This window comes from Suricata suricatta, chromosome 7, assembly GCF_006229205.1.
Source record: "Suricata suricatta isolate VVHF042 chromosome 7, meerkat_22Aug2017_6uvM2_HiC, whole genome shotgun sequence".
In the NCBI taxonomy this organism is placed as follows: Eukaryota; Metazoa; Chordata; class Mammalia; order Carnivora; family Herpestidae; genus Suricata; species Suricata suricatta.
Genome location: NC_043706.1, coordinates 124,063,052 through 124,079,055, shown reverse-complemented (window position 1 = coordinate 124,079,055; position 16,004 = coordinate 124,063,052).

Sequence of the window (16,004 nt, the reverse complement as noted above, 5' to 3'; positions counted from 1 at the left end):
TGGACCCATTATCTACAACTTTTAGACATCCAACTGTAAGTGCCTTTGTGTTGTACAATAGAGTAATATAATAATATAGAATAATGTAGGTGGTATACAGTATATCATTCTATGTTTTTAATGACTATGCCAAATAAAAAATATGGATGGAAAGCCCAAGAGGAGTAAAATTGCTCATATTATCTATCTATCTATATATCTATCTATCTATCAGTGGCAATCAATAAATATTTGTTGAATGAATGAAGCAGTTCCATATTTTCCTACCATTTCCTCATTTGTAAATAAGGGTGATAATCATAGTATCTACTTGAATCAATTGTGAAGATTAATTGATGTTAGTACATGTGAATGGTCTTGCATGTAGTAACTGAACAATAAAACACATTATCTAAATCAATTTTATTTAAAGAACCTGTTGGGAAAAAGAACCTAAGCACTGTAATTCGTTTTCAAATACAGGAGAAACTTACCATTAAAGAAGTTCAGCTTCATATTAACTTTTAAGTTCAACTTGAACTTCAAGAATTTAAAGTAATTTTGAAATAAATTTGGATATAGATGTACATTCCAAAATAACAATGGATTCGAAGTCAGCAGCTTAAATGAGACTTTTGCTATGGAAATGCATATGAAATTGTGCTTTCTGAATATCATAAATTCAGAATCTTCTTAGTCCAAACCCTAACTCAAGCAGAAATCCCTTCTGATATTCCCATCTAAGTGGTCAGGAAACTTTTCAAGTCTTTCCTAAAACTAAAAAGAAGTTAGTGGGAATTTGTAGCAACTAGACTTTCATATGTTGTTGGTGAGAGTATAAAACAATAATTTGGAATTTGGGAATTTGGTGTGGCAGCTTCTTTAAAGTTAAACATGCACCTAACCTATGACTCAGAAATTCTACCTGTAGAGGTGCCTGAGTGGCTCAGTCTGTTGAGTGGCCGACTTGTGCTCAGGTCATGATTTCACAGTTCCTAGGTTTGAGCCCACGTCAGGCTCTGTGCTGACAGCTCAGCATCTGGAGCCTGCTTCCGATTCTGTGTGTCCCTCTCTCTCTGCCCCTTTCCTGCTCATGATCTGTCTCTCTCTCTCTTTTTTTTTTAATGTTTTTTAATGTCTTTATTTTATTTTAAGAGACAGAGCAGAGAGCAAGCAGGGGAGGGGCAGAGAGAGAGGGAGACACAGAATCTGAGCAGGCTCCAGGCTCTGAGCTGTCAGCACAGAGCCTGACACAGGACTGGAACCCATGGACTGTGAGATCATGACCTGAGCCAAAGTTGGATGCTTAACCGACTGAGCCACTCAGGTACCCCTCTGTCTTTCAAAAATAACTAAATGTTAAAAACAATTTTTTAAAAGAAATTCTACTTGTAGACATTTATCCAGGAGAAGTAAAAACATATCAACTAAAAAAACCTTTCAAGAATGTTCGCAGAAGCCAAAAACTGGAACAAATGTTCATCAACAGAGAAGGAATCAATATATTTAGTATATCCATCAGTGGAATACTGCTCAACAAGAAAACACTGTGACGTTCTGCCCAGAACCCCCCTCAGGAATGAAGGACGTATTTCCCACTTGCTAGGAGCACTTCTGGAAGAGAGCCCTCAGCAGTCAGCTCGGTTTTGGGGGGTAAAGGGGAATTTTCTTTGGGTGTTGCCCAAACCATTACCTTCTTCCCAGAGAAATAGCCCCTATCTAATGCCTGATCAACGCAGACATTGGTCAGAATGTGCCATAACTGGAGGTCCCTCTGACAGGCCATCTGGCTCCAGAGCTCCCCCTGTCAGGTGGGAATTTTATCACTGAATCACCCATGCACCCATGGCGGCCATTGCCAGGAGCTCCCCTACTCAATCCTGGTTCTTTCTCCTCCCTTCTAAAGCTGTAGATCCCACGAGGCCTCCTTAATAAATGCCCTGCATGCTACGCTTTGTCTCTTGCTAGGGAATCCAACCTGTGAGAAACTACTGATAAACCCAACAAAATGGATGACCATTAAAACCATTTTATTGAGTGAAAGAAACCAGACGCAAAAGAGTTTATATTGTATGATTGCATTAATAGAGTTTTAAGACTGAAAAAAACTAATGGACAGTGAAAGAAATCAGAACCGTGTTTGCCTCTGAGAGGGGACTGAAAGGAAGGCAGCATGAAGGATCTTTTCGTGGGGATGGGAATAATCTGTATCTTGATAAGGGTCTGGGTTGCATGGTGTATGCATCTATCAAAACTCATTGAATTGTTCTCTTAAAATCTGTGCATTTCACTGTATGCAAATTGTATCTCAACCCTGCCCCCCAAAAACCAATAAAAATGAAATGTAACCACATCAAATTTGGTTCAAGTTGAACTATGGTCATTCAATATTTGAAATATTCAACGTTTCACTATGGTCAATAAAGCCTCTTTTTATTTGGAATCTGGTAGTTAATTTTTTGAATTGAAGTTTAGGAATTAACATGTCTGTTGTGTTCATCTTTTTGTGGATTGCAAAATTAACAGACATGATCTTTCTGTTTGAATCATTAATTTAAAATGCTACACTAATCAGTGCTACGGAAGTCTGTTAAAAGCCATGAAATTGCTTCTTCCACAATGACATTTATTCGTGAATCAAAACATTAGGTATAATATTCATTGAACTACAGATTCATCTACCTGAATGTTCATTTAGCATTGATCTCTCAGAAAATTCTAGATCAACTTATGTAATCATAAAACCATAGGCCTTTAGGGCTGATCTTTCCCAGAGACTTGAGATCTGTCAGTTTGCAGACAAGGAAGCTTAGGCTCACAGGAGACAACCAAGTTGCCAAGGTCAGCAGCCCTGGTCTAGCCGGGAGTAGACTGACTTCCCAGGGCACATCCCATCAGGCAACCCTGCCAAATTCTTTGTGCCCGTGCTCTCTTCCATAGCTCGGCTTGGAGAAGAAAACAAAGGATGGACTTTATCCTGTGATTTCCTCTTTCCTCCACTGATGTTTCTTGCTTTAAAACAGTTGCCTCTGTAATTGGTTTAGGATGACCAGTGCAGTTAGTGGAATAAAGGACTCTTCTTTGATCTTGATAGAGACGTAATTTTTGCCAGAAATTAGTGGAAAACGGTACATCTGCTGCCTCCTTGGTTTCTCCTACCTTTTATATGACAAATTGCTAGAAACAAGTTTGGTGAAAAGTAAACTACATTTGATTTTCAGTAGACAAGTGTGACCAAAAAAATGAGAACATTTTATTAAAAATTCCAAACGCTTTCCATCTCCAAGGGGAGATAATGTGGTAACAGGTGCACAGATTAGAACTAAGGCTGAAACATGAACAACAGGTAAATCGTGAATGTAAACACTATATTGTCATCACCTCTTTCTCTCTAGCCTTTTCTCACAAATTCAATGGCTTCCAAACAATGAGCTGTAAATCTCTGCTTTGGATGTTCTCAAAGAAACACCCAGGAAAGCAGATAAAGATCAAGGGAAGAATGAAAAATACAGAGAAAGCCTACAGTTAATAACATGTCTAATCCTCTCTACCCATCTATTTTTTATGGTTGTTTTATTATAACACCTTAAGTGAGATCTAATTCCCATAGCTAACAATTCACCCATTTGAAGTGTACAATTGAATACTTTTTGGTATATTCACAGGATTGTGTGACCATCATGACAGTCTTAGAATATTTTCACCAGCAAGAAACTCTGTACCCGTTAGCATCCCTTCCCATTTACCCCAAATCCCTCCAGCGCTAGGCAAGACTTATGTACTTTCTGGCTCTAAGAATTTGCATATTCTAGACATTTCGTATAAATGGAATCATACAATACATGGCCTTCTTTCACTAAGTTTAATGTTTTCAAGGGCCAGCCATGTTTTAGCATGTATCAGTACTTCATTTTGTTTTATTGCCAAATAATATATATTACAGATATATACATGCTGCATTTATTAATCCATTCATCAGTTTGATGGACACTTGAATTGTTTGCATTTGGGGGCTATTATGAATAATGCTGCTTTGAAATGCATGGACAAGGTTTTGGTGAACCTATGTTTTTATTTCTCTTGTGTATGAACCTGGGAGAGGAATTGCTAGAATTAATTCTATAATTAATTGTTTGAGGAATTGCCAGATTGTCTTCCAAAGTGGCTGTACCATTTTTCATTCCCACTAACAGTGTATGAAGGTTCTAATTTCTCCACATTCTTGCCAACACTAGCTATTATGTGTCTTTGATTATAGTCATTCCATATATTGTATCTTATTATATAGGTTTTGATTTGCATTTTTCTGATGTCTAATGATGTCGAACATCTTTTCACGTGGTTATTGGCAATTTGTATATCTTCTCTGGAGTAATTTTATTCAGATCCTTTGTTCATTTATAGTTGGGTTGTCTTTTTTTCATTTCAGTTTTTTATTTTTCATGCATTTTTATTAGTATACAGCATTTAATATCCAGCTTATAATATCTGTTAGTGGTATTTGACCATAATTTGTTTCATTTGAAACTCTCAACATGTCTTTCCTAAATATGATTATCAAAAGAGGGAAGTAGAAATATCAGTTGATGTCTGTTTCTTAACTGAAATGATCAGTAAGAAGATGTATTTCTGAGAATTTTGAACTTGGAAAGAGTCTTACAGAGCTTGGCTAATCCATTTTACATGTGAAAATTGGAACCTGGAAGGTTTAGATTTGTTGTTCAAGGTCACAAAGTGAGCTAATACTTATGCTATGACTGGATTGAAGTCTCTCCTAACTCTTTGTCTGGTATTGTCTTGTCTTTTTATTATTGTAATATAATGGTTCTTTATATACTCTACATACAAATCCATTATTAGATAAATGATTAACAAAAATTTTCTCCAATTCTCTGGATTGTCTCTTCACTTTCTTCATGGGGTCCTTTGAAGCACAAAAGTTTTTCATTAAATAATGTCCAAATTATTTATTTTTTCTTTTGTTTCTTAGGCTTTGGGTATGATATTTTAAAAAACATAACCTAATCCAAGATTTTCAAGATTTATACCTAGGTTTTCTTGGAAGAGTGTTACAGTTTTTGCTCTTACATTTAGATCTTTGGTCCATTCTGAGTTAACGGCTCTGCATGTGGCATGAGTTTGGGTTCCCGTTTCATTCCCTGGCATCTAGATATCCACCTGCCCTAGCACCATGTGTTGAAAAGATGGTTATTTCCCCCACTGAATTGTTGGGGTAATCAATTTATCCTTGTTGAAAAATCAATTCTCCATAAACCTGAGGGGCCATTTCTAGGCTCTCGATATTCTTCTATTTATTTCATATATAAACTACTGCTCCCAAATAAGCTTGGCATATGGAAAGCTGCCTTAATTCTTTCAGGCCATTAGTAAACAATGTCCTCAATGCACCATTACAAATTGCATAGAGATGTTATCGTCATCATTTTACCTTTGACCTTCATAGTGTATTAAGGTAAAAGAGTTTAGAAACATCCCATTGTCCCAATTCCAGGCAAGAGGGTGGAGTTTACAGACAGGAGTCACTTGGTTCTATGAAGGTGGAAGGAGCAACTCCCTTCATTACAGCTTTACCAAAATCCAGCATGAAACCTCAACGCAGCCGGTCTCTGAGCAGGAGTCATCTTCCTGATGTGTCCTGTGACCGGCCTGGTCTCCAAAGGGCAACGTTTAATTACACGGGACACCTCTGAGACAGCTGGGGGCAGAGGCGTCCAGGACAAATGCTTCTGTAGTGAGCAACTGTAACTCCTTGTGCAACTAAGGGCGCCTCTAGTGCTTTGGGAAATTTGCCAATATCTGCTTTTAAGAGACAAGAAGAAGATTGCTGCTGAGAACACCTGGTGCTTTTCTATTGTTTGCCAGTTATTTCCGGCCTAAATCTGGCCGGAAATAACATGGATGTTCCTGAGACAAGGCTGGGTGCTCTGCCCAAGGTTCCTGAATCATCCTACTTACACTGGCTACTGGAAAGTAACGGAATGTCACAGTGCTGGGAGACAATTGTAGAACATGCAGGCACACGCACACGCACACGCACACGCACACTGTCTACCAGAACAAACAGTCCACATGTGGCAGTATGTGAGGCAGTGAAGGCTTAGGTTCAGGTGGGCATTCAGCTTTAATTCAGCCCCTGGTGTGAATATTCACTGTTTGTAGCAAAAGGCACCTCAGCTCTGTTTACGTCACAGGTTATTCAGGAGTTGTGAGGGCTACTTACCTTCCACAGCAAGAATTAACAGCACAGTTGGATTCCCAAAACTCTAAGCTTTGTAATAAGAACTGAAAACTGACCCAGCTTAGAGGGAACCTATCTGATGGGAAAACAAAAGCAACGCACACACGTGCAGTCACAGTATCGACAGGTAATTCATTTATCCCCCAGGGAGAAACACGGCCTTTGGCACTGGGAAGGGATTTTCGTCTGAGAAATGTTGGCTCAAATGTCCTTCGGCTAAAACAATCCAGCAGATACAGGAAAAGAAACAGATAATTGGGTATCCTTGTTTATTTAGCTCACAACTGCTACCTAATGCAGTTAGGTAGAGCTTCTTTTCCTTGGAAGAAGTTAGAAAAAAAATGTTTTTATTGTGGATGTTCTGTTTAATCACACACACAAAAAACCCAACAAGCTTGTTTGTTCTTAAAAAGTACACTTCAAGGGGCGCCTGGGTGGCTCAGTCGGTTGAGCCTCTGACTTCGGCTCAGGTCATGATCTCACGGTTTGTGGGTTCGAGCCCCGCATCGGGCTCTGTACTGACAACTAGCTCAGAGCCTGGAGCCTATTTCGGATTCTGTGTCTCTCTCTCTGACCCTCCCCTGCTCATGCTGTCTCTCTTTGTCTCTCAAAAATAAAATTAAAAAACCATTAAAAATTTTTTTAAAAAATAAAAAACAATACATTTCAAGAAATGAACACATCAGGGGCTGGCTTTAACTCTTTTTTAGTCAAATATCCTGAGGTTCTCGAGTAAACCCTGTCCCCCAACACCCTCTTTTTTTTTTTAAAAATTTTTTTTGAGAGAGGGAGAGAGAGAGAGAGAGAGAGGAGAGAGAGAATGAGCTGAGGAGGGACAGAGAAAGAGGGAGAGAGAAGTCCGAGCAGGCTCCCTGCTGTCAGTGCTGAGCCCCACGCGGGGCTCAAACTCACAAAACCACAAGATCATGACCTGGGCTGAGATCAAGAGTCAGATGCTTAACCAACTGAGCCACCCAGGTGCCCCACACGTGCCCCTTTTTAACTACGAATGTGAATCAACAAAGTTTACCAACATTTTAAAGCCCAGGCAAAAACTTCATTCTGGCACCTCTTAAACTTTCCTTGATTCAAGGCCCATTTTGCACCCTCCTTCCCTCTCCACCTTTACCTATTGGGCTCGAATGTCACTGTTTACAAACATACACACAAATAGAAAGGAGCTAGGAAGGAACAGCTGCTGGGTCTGAGGGGTGGTTGGTGGAGCACAGGCAGCTGGGAAGCGAGGAAGGGAGGCAAGCTCTCTCTGGTTTTATTCAGCTGACACATGTGCACACGGGCAAGCATGCATGCGCACGCGCGCGCACATCCAGGTATTCTGGGGCACAGAAGCAATCCTAGGAATGGAGAGTGCATCCTCCGTCAGCCTGTCCCAGGAAAATGAGGAGCTAGAGCGCACCTCTCAGTATGCTAACCTGCCACCTTTAGCGTGTTCCTCTTCTGACCCCTTGGCCCTGCGTTCCGTCCTGCCTCGGGCCTCAGGGACCGCCTTCAGGTTTCGTCGCCACTCTGTGCCTCCCCCTCTCCTTACTCGCCCCGCTGTTCACAGCATTGCCTCCGACTCTTTTCTGTACCTCCCCACGGCCCTCCTCCCACTTGTCCCCATTTACAGACAGATCCCTTTAGGATGCTTTTGTCCTTGGGATCCAGTTCTTTTGAGAAGCCTATGAGTTACGATAACCTAGGAGTTATGATAAACTCTAAGGAATAAGGTACACTGGTGACTAAGCAAGCCCTTGAGGAAATTCAGAAGGGGCTGTGACAACCTGCCCCACTCCCCCACCCCCATCTCAAGATCATCACCAGGTCCACAGGACCCAAACCGTAGGCAGGAGAAACGGGAGAATCTGCAGCTCCCAATGCAGTTCCTACTGGGACATTGTCTTTATTGTTCCACCCTTCTGAGTTTTATGAGAATCACTCTTGCTCGATGTAAATCCCCTGAATTGTCGAATAGACGCCATGTGCCATCCCTCACCAGTCCCCCCCACAGCTGCTCGTCCACCTAAGCCACCATGTCTCTCTGTGGACCTGGCCACCTCCTCCCTATTTCAGCGATAGCCCCTCCACTGCCCACTCGCCATAGAGCCAGGCCCAATAAGCCCCGCTTTCTCCCCTAAGGCCAACTTTTCACTGGTGTCCTATCACACATGAAAAAAAAAAATAATGGCAAATCCTCACCATGGATTAGAGCCTGCCTGAACTGGCCCTGGCTGTCTGTACTCACGGTCCCTCGTGCTCTCCTTCACCCTCCCCTTTCCGGCTGCTCTGGCCTCTCCTTGTTCCTCAGACAAGAGCACACTCCCAGCCCAGGGCCTTTGCACTGTTCCTTCTTCTGTGTTGAATGTTCTTCTCCTCAAATAGCTTCAGGGTTTCCTCCTTTCTCATTTCATCCAAGGTCACCCTTCCGCTAATAAATTTTCACGCAGGCCTTCTCTGCCCCGACATAAAGTCCTACCTCCGATGACTCTCTGTGTCTCTATTTCCCTTTATTATTCCCCATTATGACTTAACTCATAATAAGCACGTATCTGTTTTGTTTGAATGCATGCTCACAAGGGCAGAGTCCTAGTCTGTCTTCATCACTGTGCCTGAAGAGTCTAGACCAGTGCCTACAGCACAAGGGAGGTGTGAATGAATGAGCACAGGTTAGCTTGCTTCCATTTGTTGGAGGGATTTGAGAGGATGAAAGGTCATTGGTTAATAGTAGGATTTGGAGTCCGGTTGTTCTGGGGTTTGAATCTTGCCGTTACTCATTAGCTGTGTGACTGTAGCAAAGTTGTTAACCTCTCTGACTCTTGGATTCTTATCTGCAAAATGGAGAGAGTGTCACCTACTCAATAGAGAAGGATATAATGTGCATATTACAACAGATACCACTTAGTATTGGTTCATAAGTTATAATACTTCCAATTACCATACCAGTTACCAGCAACTAGTCACCACAGAATGTTCTACATTTTAGTAAGGATCTAGAATAATTCTATGTTTTGTGATTTTTACCCCTTAAAATGTATCTCTGCTGACAAGCATGGTAGAACTTCAATCCTGTAAGGATTGAAGTTGGCCTAAGGATTTCACAATGGGGTGAAGCTTGCTTATAAAGGGTTTTTAAGTGTATTTTAGCACAAACATTACGAAGAATAGGAAAATGTTGTTCTTTGCTGTTCTGAAACTAAGATGTGGCATTACAGTTTGCATGCTGAGCATAACTTCATGTCAAGAGAGAAGAAGGTTTTTCTTGCATATTTTTGGGGCTGTTCAGATATTAGTGCTTAAGGGAAATTCCTTAAGAAGCATGTTGAACAGCTTCAAACCCTCCCATATTTTTGGTTAAATTTGAAGCTGAGGTCAGAGTGCCTCTTCCCTTCCTGACATTTCAAGAAAAGCGGAATTCTAATTATTTTCTCTATTTGTTCCATGAACACAGGAAAGGGGGCTATAGTTCAACAAAAAAAATCATGCAAAGCAGTACACCTTGTCAGTTACACACACAAGACTAGGTCATATCTAAGTAGTGCTTGTCTTATATCAAAATGTTTGTAAGTGTGTTTGCAAGTGTCTGTAAGATAAAGTTAATTAGATCTTAGAGTCTGTCATTCATTAGACTATGGACATGTAGGAGCTAGTTAACTTAGTTATTTTAAAGAGTCAATAAACTTTAAGGAACTATGTTGTGAAATTAATGTTAGGTAATGCCTGTTCATTTTAGAAGCTTTAAAGTAGGATATCGTTTTACAATTTAAAAACAACCATTTACTGGAGCGCCTAAGTGGCTCAGTGGTTAAGCATCCAACTCTGGATTTTGGCTTAGGTCATGATCGGTTTGTGGGGTTGATGGAGCCCTTAGTCAGGCTCCATGCCAACAGTGCAAAGCCTGCTTGGGATTCCTTCTCTTTCTCTCTCTGTCCCTCCCCCGTTCAAGCTCTCTCTCTTTTGAAATAAATAAACATTTAAAAACAACAACAACAACAAACACCCCTCACTGACCCAGGCACTGTAACAAAATGGAAATAGAACTCATCGTAGATTTGAGGTTTTTCAAAGGACCCTGCCTGAGTCTAACCTTTGCCTCTCTGGCGCCTGGCCTATGACTTCAGACAATATGTTCGTATGTAACAGGATGGAACCATACATTTTATATAAAATGTTTTAAAATGTGTCTATGCCACTGTTCCTGACGAGTTTATCTCTACATAAATCTTTTCCTCCAAGTTTTTAAAAACTCACATTTTCTTATAAAGAATCGTTTTACATTTTTTAGGTATTCAAACATTTCAATTATTTCTTTTATGATTTGGGATGTAAGTGTTGTATCAAGGAATGACTTTCACACTCTGATGATGTAAAATTACACTTTTTTCATATTTTTTTACTTTTTATATTTTACATGTAAATCTTTAATTCACCTGTTATTTTCACATATTGCATGAGGTAGGATCCATATAGCTTCCTACAGATTGTTAATTAATAATGCCAAACACAACTGATTACAGCTTATTTTCCTCCCCCAGCAAGTTAAAGGACATAGCCATACAACAAAACTATATCAGATGACATAGATCTATATTCTCAAGAATGGAAAAGATAGAGAATTATCAATGCCAGCATGGTAGGGTCCCCTCTCTAAGGAGAGAAAAACGGAGAGAAAAGAAACAAAAAACTTCAAGGTAATCTGGCTATGTACCTACATGACAGCCCTCATGACTTTGTAAACTGAGACTACTTAATCAGACTACACGTTTGTGTGTGTCCCCATACATGTGGGACAAAGAAACAGAAAATGTATAAAAAATGATGCCATGGGATGCCTGGGGCTCAGTTCTTCGGTACGAACCCAACTGAGCGGCACAGCCAGGAATAATAAAGTTGCTTCCTGGAAAGAAAAACCTCAATGTCACGACTCTCTGTGCGACAATCCTGCTACACCTGCACAATCATTCTTCTCTTTTCTTTTTTTTCTTTTTGTTAAGTTTGTTTATTTATTTATTTTGAGGAACACAGAGACAGCATGAGCGGGGGAGGGGCAGAGAGAGAGAGGGAGAGAGAGAATCCAAAGCAGGCTCAGTGCTGTCAGTGCAGAGCCCAATGTGGTGCTCAAACTCACAAAATTGTGAGATGATGACCTGAGCCCAAACCAAGAGTTGGAAGCTTAACTGACTGAGTCACCCAGGTGCCCCCAGCACAATCACTTTTTTTAAATTTTTAAAAAATGTTTTATTTATTTTTGAGACAGAGAAATACAGAGCATGAGCAGGGAGGGGCAGAGAGAGGGAGACACAGAATTGGAAGCAGGCTCCAGGTTCTAAGCTGTCAGCACAGAGCCCAATGCGGGGCTCGAACCCACAAACATCAGATCATGACCTGAGCCGAAGTCGGAAGTTTAACCAACTGAGCCACCCAGGCGCCCCCACAATCATTCTTAATATATTCACCAAAGGTCTTTCCCTTCCACTGAGAAATTCACCCCTTAGGAATACAACCTTGCCAAACGCTTTCACTATAGTCACAGCTTCCTTTTAGCTTGGAGATGCTAGACCCATAACATAAAATTAGAAACAGCACTTTCTGACATTAAGTTTCACTTAAAATAAACAACCCCTACCATCCATTATGAAAAATGAAGACTAAAATATTCAAGGGTCCACATAAATGTCATTCAAAGTCACTTGGGTCAAAACACGTTATAATAAAACAGATTGACAAGTGTAGCACTATGCAAAATTTCAGGGGATTTTCAATATTCTTCAGCAAATAAGTTGAAAACAGCGTGAATGTTTAATAGCTTGAAGTATCAGCTATTTAATTTAAGGAACATTAGTTCCTTAAAGTTGCATTTTATTTAGAATTCTGCTGAGTTGCTCTTCTTTAATGAGAAAAAAAAATTGTAATTTGAAAACCCTGGGGTAGGTGGATGTTTATTCTTTGATCTGAAATCATGCTGCCTCTAATCACAAGTGACAGTGACATGGCATGAGGTGCAGATGGGGGTGCGCACAAGGGAGAAACAAGTTGTGATATGTGACTTCTTTTCAGTGCTTTATTTAATAGAGATGCATCATGGAAACAGAACACTAAACTGCTGCTTGTACACTAAATGTGCATTTCAAGTAAAATATTTAACATTCTAAAGAGCTAGATTCAAGATACCTAGTGGTCTGATCTTAAATGGTATGCCAAGGTGGAAACTAAGTATCATTATCTAGCTCTGATCCTTTATGAGCCCCATACACAGCAAGCTCTCTGCTTTACCTCTGTTTAATCTCTAGTGATATCACTGCTTTGTGGAACTTGATTTCTAACTTCATGGAAGGTACACCATCCATGAGTCAGATTCAGATGAATATAATGATTTATTATGATCAATTGACAGAACATCGTTATAACCAATAACCTGACTCCACAAAGGGATGTCACCAAACGTCACTAAATTCCAAACTGAGCGAACCCCAAATGTTAATTACCTTTGGAATATCAGTCAACCAGTTTTCATAAGGAACCTGTTCACAATGTGACACAACCTGTTGAATTTTTAAACTACTTCTGAAGTGGGCCACTAGAATATTCTCCAGATAGAAGTGATGTTAAATTTGGTTTGAGAGTATATCTATTTCAATACATTTCTGAAGCCAATGAAGGAGTCAGGGGGTAAATGATTTATGAAGTATTGCTCCCTCCTCCCACAAAAGAGACCTGTTTGAACAGAAATTTGTATTAATTGCTCACTGGTGTGTCTGTAAAATATTATGTATTCAATTTATTACTATATATTCAATATATAATATTGTTAATGGTAATTCTAAAATAAGTTAGAATGAAATCACCTGAAATATAATATAAATTGAGTATTTTCTTTTCTATGTCATGAGCTATCTTGGGGCCCCTGAGTAATCCTCAAGCAAATTTAAATTTTTTTAAGTTTATTTTGAGAGAGAGAGAGAAAAAGTGTGTGTGCGCGCAGGCTCACACAAGCATGCCCATGAGTGGGGGAGGGGCAGAAAGAGAGAGGACGAGAGAATCCCAGGGCCCTGATAACACAGGGCTTGATCCAACAAGTGTTCCTGACATGAGCTGAAATCAAGAGTCAGATGCTGGGGTGCCTGGGTAGCTCATGATCTCACAGTTTGTGGGTTCAAGCCCTGCATCAGGCTTCGTGCTGACAGCTCAGAGCCTGGAGCCTGCTTCAGATTCTGTGTCTCCTTCCTTTTCTGCCCCTCCCCTGCTTGCATTCTCTCTCTTTCTCTCTCTCTCAAAAATAAATAAACATTAAAAAAATTTAAGAAACAGAGTCAGATGCTTAACCAATTGAGTTGCCCAGTCTCCCCAATCTTCAAGCAAATTAATAGGGAACAGACAAACTGTATTAGTTTGCTATGGCTGCTGTAACAAAATGCCACAAACAGGGTGGTCTGAACAACATAAATTTGTCTCAGAGACCTGCAGGCTGGAGGTCTAAGCACAAGGGGTCCCAGGACAGAGGACCTGTTTCATGTCTCTCCCCTAGCTGCTGCGGGTTTGCTGGCAGGAATCTTTGACCTTCCTTCAGGCACAGAAGCATCACTTCATCTTAGCCTCCATCTTCACATGCTGTTCTCCCTCAGTGCCTTTCTGTGCCCAAATTTGTCCTTGTTATAAGGACATCAGTCATAGTGGATTAGGGCTCACCCTAACGACCTCATCTCACCTAACTGCACCTGCAACAACCCTAGTCCACATGAGGCCACGTTCTGAAGTATAGGAGGTAAGGGTTTCGACCTGGGAACTGTGGAGGAACACAAGTCAGTCCATAACACCGTCTACCGAACACGCCATGCCCAAACCTCGGATTACAGTTCTAAAAAGTGTTGTGAAGACAGGTTCAAATCCTTGACTCAAATGAAATGTTTGTTTTATCTGTAAATTTTATTCACTCAGTTTGACATAGTTGTCCATTCCTCCGGCCAACTGACTGCTTTTTTTTAGATTCTCAAAGTGCTTCCAAAAGCAAGCCTATTTGCAATTCAGATAGTAAAGAACTGCTCTCTAATCAAAATGTGTTACAGAAAGTAGGTCTTTAAAAGTGATAGGACTTCTATTAAAAAAGGATGTACTCTGGAATAGAATCACCACGATGCCAGAGTATCTGACCTCACCTCAGGTTTTGCAGTTATAATGTGTGAGATAAAAAGACATTCCAAATCAAGGATCTCGTGACAGCGTGATGCCCTTGACTGTATGTAGCTATACTCACCACGCCTGTCTGTAGCTTTGGCCACCCATGAGTAGGGAACATGCTATTACCCAGTCATACGCATAAGGATCTAGCCCTTCTTTAGTGCTGCAGGAAGAAAACGTAAAATGCAATTTCATCTAAGCAACATGTACTAGTTTCCTGTGACAGTTATAAGAAATGGTCACAAACTTGGTGACTGAAAACAGCAGACATTTACTCCTTCTGGGGGCTAGAAGTCCAAAATCACTGTATTGGCAAAGCCATGCTCCTTCTGAAGGCTCTGGGGGAAAACGCTCCTTGGCTCTTGCACCTCAGGAAGCCCCAGGCTTCCTGGCTGTGGGTCACATCACTCCAATCTCTGCCTCCACTTTCACAGGACTTCTCCTTTGTGTGTCTGGATCTTCTTCTGTCTTTTATAAGGACTTACTATTGGGCTTAGGATCTACCTGGGTAATCCAGTGAGATCTCATCTCAAGATCCCTAACTTAATTACAGCTGCAGTGATCCTTTTTCCAAACAAAGTAACATTTACAGGTTCTGGGGGTCAGGACATGGATATATCTTTCTGGGGATGACTACAAAATTGCCCAAGAATCTCCCTTGTATTTTAAAACTCCACTAAGTTATTATACGCTTTGAGCAGTTGTATTAGGTCAGTTTTACGTCCCAGTGTCATCTCCCGGCTCGTCTTGCTTCCATTTCTGCACTTCAGCTAAACAGCAAGTTGCTTTCCTTGGGTCCCTCTTTAGGCCTTTGGCTTGAAAATCTTACTCTATTCTGTTAGACTCTGAGTCTCCTGGTTAACTTCACTCGTCTGCCCGTTCTTTGGGTTTCAGCCCAAGAGCCATATTTCTTGGAAGTGTTCTGACCCAATAAATCTGTTAGATGTATTTCCTATGGGAATTTTTGGCACATGTAATAGCAGATCCTATAGACAAATATAAAATGAGAATCAGTGGACCAAAATGAGGACACTAACAACTAGTTGTCATCCTGTCTAGGAACCAGAACATACTATCATTATGGGAGCCATGTTGAGTTCTAACTACATTGTAGTCATCACAGAATGTTTACTGCCTCAAATCAATCTTCTAAAGTTCTGAACATGTCTTTTGTGACTTAGTAAATACTCAACATTTGTATATGTTCCATGTGTGCTTAAAAGGAACATATATATGTATGTACATAGTATATACATATATATTTCATCAGTTAGATGAAGCTTGTCAGTCATGTTACTCAATTCATCTCTATCCTTACTCATTTAGGGGTACTCTGCACCCATCACCAGCTGGGGATTTAGTCACCTCTCTCACTATAATTCAAGTCTTATCACCCCAAAACTCAAAGACTTTTTCCCCAGAACCATCCATTCTTTTCAAATGGGACAAATATCATTTAGATATCAAAAGTAAAAATAGGTGATCTACATGGGCATAAAACAAATTGTGAATTCAAACTAATTCTCTTTTCCTTGTGTACCTTATTAAGAGGCACTGAATTTATTTTTACTTAGTAGTTTTTTAGATGTTTTGA